Below are 7,332 nucleotides of genomic sequence, written 5' to 3'. Positions count from 1 at the left end.
TCTCTAATTAAAATACTTTATTAATACTTTGTTAACATTTTATTTTATTAATTATTGTGATTTTAGGATGGCTCATTTTAGTAGTTAACTGTATACCCAAAGGGAAATGTTTTCTAACTTCATTGGGAGAGCACTGTAAGCTAATTTACATTGAATATCAATCTGGCTGTGATTAAGGATACATCACAGTCACATAGAAGATGATTAGACAGTTGGAGAGTCAAAATATCCTGTACTTATTATTGATAGAAAAGACTATGCTTCTTAAGTTCCTCACAACATTGAGATAGATAAAAATGTAAAGGATTGAATTCAGAATCAGTTCTTAGAGTGAACCTGTGACTCACTCCAAGATAAGAGTGCACTATCATGACAGCTAAGAAAAGTACTTTAACCCATGGGATTTCAAGGTTATTTGCTATTTCAACTAATTTCCATGTTAATGTTTCATTTACATTTTTATCTTATTCATATTATTTGCCATAATAAGTACAATGAGTCTCCTGAGTAAAAGACAATTTCTCCTATTGTTTACACGTAACTGTCATGGGAAAATGTACTTCCTCATCACTAAATAAGTAAACTGGAATAATTTCAGTATTGTCATAGTTTGCTAAGGCATTGGAATGCTGCTTTTTAAATAGGCGAACGTTTCAACACAAACAATAAGCATATAGTCATTAATGTATTTTCTTACCTTATCATGGGAAGCAGCAACATAATATTCATCTAGAGGTGCTTGTCTCTTCCCATAGGACATAGTTCTTGTGTATGTGCTACCCTTACAACTTTTTCAGCATGATGTTGGTTACAGGTGAATCATGAATTGCTATTTCAGAGTGGTTTTCCCAGCAGTGTTTGACTCTATTTAGAGAGTTGTCTTATGGTGTCCACTTGAGGTTTCTGGTCCCAATACACAGCCACCTGACTTTGCCAATTATTTTCCATTTGTTCTGACAAGCTGATTTTTCCTAATATATTTTCAGGCTCAGGAGTCAGAGATTGTGCATCTATGGTGAAATCTACAAATTTCTCTATGGATTTGTCTTTGCAAAAAAGCTTAAGTCAGAACACCTTGTTTAACATAATGACTTACTAAAGCATTTTCTCTAACTTTTATAGTGTATATATATATATATTTTACTGTGGGCTAGTGCCATTTATTTTTGTGTGTTCGATATTTTTGTTAGCAGCATTGAGACAATAATGAAATCACATATTTCTTGTCCATTTTTAAACATGTTACGGAGGAGGTTAACTCACAATTTTGTTTCTAAAGCATTTCAAAATCAGGAAATACATAAAAGTGTCATGAATATTAGAGTACATTTTAGCCTTCCATGTTTAGCAATTTGTAATGCCCTAGGCAGACCATAATTTGGCCACTGAGTCAGTTTGGAATTTGGTAATAGCTTTGATTCTTCAAGGAAGTCTAGAGTAGTTATTGCAAAAATAGGCTAAAACTGTAAAATATTCCATTTTTTTTGATAAAACATACCAAAAATGACATTGTCAGTATTTACTTAACTACAGCAGTGTCTAAAAGATCTATTCTTGGCATAAACATGCATTATTGAACAAAATACAATAATATTATCATGAGTTTCTCACTTGTAGGTCAGCATAATAATATTTCTGTAATCAGAGTGTTACATTGGCAGAATTATAAGAAAAAAAAGTACTGTGATTAATTAATTGTCAGAAAGATGTTAGAGACCCTCCCTTAGCAATAAGGATTGGATTACACCTGGTGACATTAGATTTAAAGGTAATCATAGTTCAACAAAGATGTGTTGATTAATTTAACGAAGACTGACATTGTTCTGAAGCAAAGACAAGCTTGGCTACTGAATTAAGAGATAAGTCATAACAGACAGTGGATCTTGTTATATAACATGTTGTTGAGATAAAATCATAGAACATGGCTTAACTTTTCATATAATGTGTATGTGTGTGTATATATATATATATATATATATATATATATAGGCGTGTATATGTGTGTTTGCATGTTTGTGTATCTTGATATGATATTGTTTAACAGGTATTTTCAGATTATATGGGGGACTTGGTTTCTAAATTTCATGGAGTCAGTTTCGATATCCTAGTAAAACATATAAAAGCATTACTATTTCAAAAAATTATGGGGCCGGGCATGGTGGCTCACTCCTGTAATCCCAGCAATTTGGGAAGCCGAGGAGGGCGGATCATCTGAGGCCAGGAGTTCAAGACCAGCCTGGCCAACATGGTGAAACCCCATCTTTACTAAAAAAATACAAAACTTAGTTGGGCGTGGTGGTGGGTGCCTGTAATCCTACCTACTCAGGAGCCTGAGGCAGGAGAATCGCTTGAACCTGGAAGGTGGAGGTTGTAGTGAGTCGAGATCATGTCACTGCACTCCAGCTTGGGCGACAAGAGTGAAACTCCATGTCAAAAAAAAAAAAAAAAAAAAAAAATTGTTTTTATTTGTGCAACAAATATGTTACTACCAGAAATCCTCTTATGATTATTTTAGTAGTTTGTCTTAAGTAACTTTGAATTATTTGTGATGTACCCTTAGATAACATTCTATCTTCACCTAAGTTTTTATTACTATTCAGACAGATTAGAAAATAAATGTACAGAATTGTGATAGACACAATGTCATCTCAAAGATGTCCACACCCTAATTTATCTAACCTACAAATATGTTATCTTACATGCAAAAAAAAAAAAGAAAAGAAAAAAAAGAAAAGAAAAACAATTTTGCAGATGTGATTAAGCTAAGGACTTTGAAATAGAGAGATCACTTGTATAATTTTACTAAGGAGCACCGAGTAGAATCATACAGGTTCCCATAACAGAGAGGCAAGCCGGTCACAGTCACAGAAAAGAGATGTGATGACAGAAGCGTTGTTGGAATGATGTGCTTTGAACAAGGAAGGTGATCATGAGTCAAGGAATGCAGGTGGCTCCAGATGCTGAAAACAGATAGAAAACGAATTATCCCGTGGAGCCTCTGGAATAAACCAGCCCTGCTGACACCTTAACTGCAGCCCAGTGAGACTTATTTTGACCTCCTGACTTCCCAAATTGTATATATTGCTTATTTTTAAATATAAAACTCTAAGTTTGTGGTAATTGTTATAGCAGAAACTAATAATAGACAAGTATTACAAGAATCAGAGAGTTCTCTCATGTATTACTAGCATGATCCCACAAGGAAAGTACATATCCTTAAAATTCCGGGGTAAGGTTTATAATGAGGAATATTGAGTTTCAATGTACATTTGGAGCATGTTTGCAATATATATTTACTGGGTGTTTCATTTGTTCCCTCTCGATTCTTAGAATAAAAGGATGTATGGGCCAGGCGCGGTGGCTCACGCTTGTAATCCCAGCACTTTGGGAGGCCGAGGTGGGCGGATCACAAGGTCAGAAGATTGAGACCACAGTGAAACCCAGTCTCTACTAAAACTACAAAAAATTAGCTGGGCGCGGTGGCAGGTCCCTGTAGTCCCAGCTACTCAGGAGGCTGAGGCAGGAGAATGGTGGGAACCCGTGAACCCGGGACCCGGGAGGCGGAGCTTGCAGTGAGCCGAGATCATGACACCCTACTCCAGCCTGGGGGACAGAGCCAGACTCCGTCTCCAAAAAAAAAAAGAAAGAAAAGAAAAGATGTATGTAAATATTTTGAGGGGGAAAAGGAATTATGTAAAGGGACATTATATTGGGCTTTTAATAGTAACATTTATTTCTCTAGGGCTCTTTGACAATGTTCAGGCACATATAGGAGAGCTTCTAATTACATGATTTGCCTTCCAAAATATTCATTATTTTTTCTGACCAGATCTCCTACTTCAAGTATGAATGCATTTTCAAAAAAGAGTACAAATCTCCCTTTACTTTGTTAGCTTTTTTCTACCACAGAATATTGTGTTAAAGTTTTCTGAAGCCTAATTTTAAAATTTCAAATTGATTTTGCTGTATTTTGATTGCGATTTTGAATCTTAGCCTGTTTACTCTGAGATAAAAACTTCTAAAACGCTCTTATGCCATATATTTTTTCCCTTTCTTGTACTATCAAGATTATTAAAAAAAATAGTTACAGTTGGTTTACATGAATCCTCTTTTAGTGTTTGCTTCCATTTTCATTTAAATACATTTTGTATCTGAAGTAATAATAATAAAGTCAGATAACTGGTATTAATCTTGCTCTAGGACACAATAAACCTCTAATAAATCCTGATTTTTCTTGTCAGATTTTAACCTTTGTGAGTGTGTGCATTTGTGTATGTGCACGTGTGTGTGTGTGCTTTAGGAAAATCTTTTGATTGTAAACTTCAATTGAATTCTAGACCCCAGGATTTAGATCTAACTTCCATAGATCTTCCGTCTGGATTAGTAATTCTAAGACGTTTGTGGGTCCTGTGAGTTTCTTTTACATGAAAAAGATGTGAAAGCTTAAAACAAATTTATTTGGTTCATTTTTTATGTTTTGTTTCTTAACAAAAGAAACAAACTTTTTAAGTAAATGAGGAGATGGAGAAGTTAAAGTTGAAATATTTATATATATACACACTACATATATATATATATACAGACATATATATATACACACATTATATATGGGGCGGGGCAGAGAGAGAGAGAGAAGAGATAGAGGAAGAGAAACAGAAAAAGGCAGAGAAAAGGAAAAAGAGAGAAGATATTCCAGGAAGTTTAGTTTCAGAAGGCTTTAAGTAGAATCATATTTGAGATAAAATATTTCAAAGATAAAATAATATTGGATTATTTTGGTAGAGGCAGAAGACAGAAATTCTAGGGAGACAGGGGCGGGTCCCCAGTGTTACCCCACCTTCATGCAGAAAAGCCTGAAAGCCATAGTCCAAAGTGAAAATTTCTGTCTCTGCTCTGCCAATCATTTTTTTCTGAATAATGTCTTTTTACCAATAGAATGTTGCCTTTTCCAGAACTACCTACAACCATCCCCCAAACCCATCCTGTGCCCCAGACTCAGTCAGTAGAGGAGAGAGAGGTGACTTGACTTCAGAGGGATGGCTGGACTTGGGAGGAGAGATGGCTTGACTTCGGAGAGATGGCTTGACTTCAGGGAAGAGCCGGCTGGAGACAGGTGGACTTCAGGGGAAGATGACCTGTCCTTCCAGTCCCCTCTAGATCCTCTCTCCACTGACAACCATTTCCATTGCTAAGTAAAATTCTCTTCCTCCACCATCCTTCAAGTGTCCGTGTGACTTCAGTCTTCTTGGATGTTGGACAAGAGCTTGGGATCCACTAAGCGTGGGTACCTAAAAGGAGGTTGTCACACTGGCCCTTTGTCCTAGCTGGCAGAGGGCAGCTACCCCATGTGACTAGGCATGGGGCCAACTGAGCTGATAACACACTGCTGACCATGGACAACAGAGCTAAGAGAGCATTGTTACAGGGTCACAGACACTCCCACCTGGGCACTACAATAGGGCCTGCACAGACCTTGCTCCTGCCAGTACCTAAGGTAGCTGGCCAGATCCCGTGCTCATTCACTCAGGCCTAGTCTGGCCGCCGGGTCCAAATGGAGTTTGCCCCTGCTGGTGCTCAAAGGGGCTGGCCGTATTCCACACTCACACACTCATGTGCTCCCTCACATAAGGGTTGAGCACGGTGGACCGAGTTAACAGGGCCCTCCCAATTGCAAGTCCCACGAAAGGGTCAAGAAAAATCCTGCATGAATTTCATTTTAAAGCGTACACATTCAAATCAAAAGAATTTGGTCATTGTTTAGTATGTTTGCCTTTGTGGTTTTCTAGAATAGTTGTTGGTATTATTTTTGACATGTCATAAAGTCAACATAATGATTGATATAGCTTTAAGTCACTTTTAGTGAAATATCATCATTTGCAAAGAAAAGTGTAAGATTAGGGTTATATAGTAGTATATGCATAAGATGCAAGCTCATGCTACCTGGAGTTTATGGCTTTCACTCAGAAAATTCATGGGAAACAATGTAAGTCACTATAGTCAGTCCAAACTGTGTGCCTATTAATTCTCAAAGAAAGAATATGAAATAGTGCCATGATTAGTTCAGTAACTATAGATCCCAGACTATGAACCTCATTTAATTCTTTAGTTGCTTTTTCTTCATGTCATTTATTATTTTGAGAACAAACTCAAAATACGGGTGTGGTGTGCTGCAGTGGAAATATAATAAACTTTGAAGTCAGGAAGACACAAATTCAAATCCCATCTAGGTTACCTATGAACTAGGTTCCTGATCGCCTGTGAGGAGCATTAGTAAGCTAAGATGAAGCTACTAATAACCATGTCAAAATAACTGCACTTATTCAACAAGTTAAAAAATACTAAATACCTGCTTCTATGACTGCTAATTAGCAAGTATTGTCTTATTAAATATTAAGGCAATTAAATACTAGTTTCCTCATCATTGTGGAAATCAACCTAAATGATAAAATAAAATAGAATAAAGAATACTTTATTAATAAATAAAGGAAAGTATTTGCTAAAGTTAACCAGAGAAAGTGGCCTACTAAGAATATTAAGTTTTCTTTTTTCTTTTGACTCATAAATCCAGTGCTTTGTTTTATACTACCCAGAAAATTTTCATGCCTTCTTAAAATATTCTGAATCCAAGTAGTTATTAGTGTGTTTGTTTTGTTTTCAATCTGTCTCTTCTTTTAAAGCCATTTAATATCTGTGCCTTAAAGGCTTGACTGACAGACTGAAATCTCTCTTCACCACTTTCTTCAAAAGGATTTTGGTTGTATTTATGCAAATGAATTCCCAGTGGCCTGTCTCCAAATTCTTCTTGAGTGAGAACACAAAATAGAAACTTACATAAATTTGAAAGCATAGATAAGTAATAAAGCGTTAAAATGAAATACACTAAACTGGAAAATATAACACTTTTAAGAAAGTAATCAGAAATAAATCATTGCAAATTACTTTTATTCAAACATTTTTATTTGAAAATTAATAGCAATGAATTATAGAACAGAAGGGCATCTTATATTAAGTTTATCATCAAGTAATTTTGGAATAATTGAAAATGACTTTCTCTTTTATTCAGCATATAAAACATTTAGCTCAATTTTATAATCAGGAAATGCTTTTTTATAGTAGTTCTCTTCCTTGTTCTCCATGATTTTATTTTTCAGCAAACTAAACAATTTAGAACGCTATTTGTAGTCATAAAATTTAAAGTTATTCCCAAGTTACTATAGAACTACTTATTAAAGATAGCAATCTTATGAGCTGCTATCAGCCTCACTGCAATCCTGATGGTTTATGAAAGAAAAAGATGAGAAAGAAATACTGTATTTTCACAAGGAGCAGAGA

This window comes from Rhinopithecus bieti, unplaced genomic scaffold, assembly GCF_001698545.2.
Source record: "Rhinopithecus bieti isolate Rb0 unplaced genomic scaffold, ASM169854v2 scaffold_53640, whole genome shotgun sequence".
In the NCBI taxonomy this organism is placed as follows: Eukaryota; Metazoa; Chordata; class Mammalia; order Primates; family Cercopithecidae; genus Rhinopithecus; species Rhinopithecus bieti.
This window is presented reverse-complemented; position numbering follows the sequence as displayed.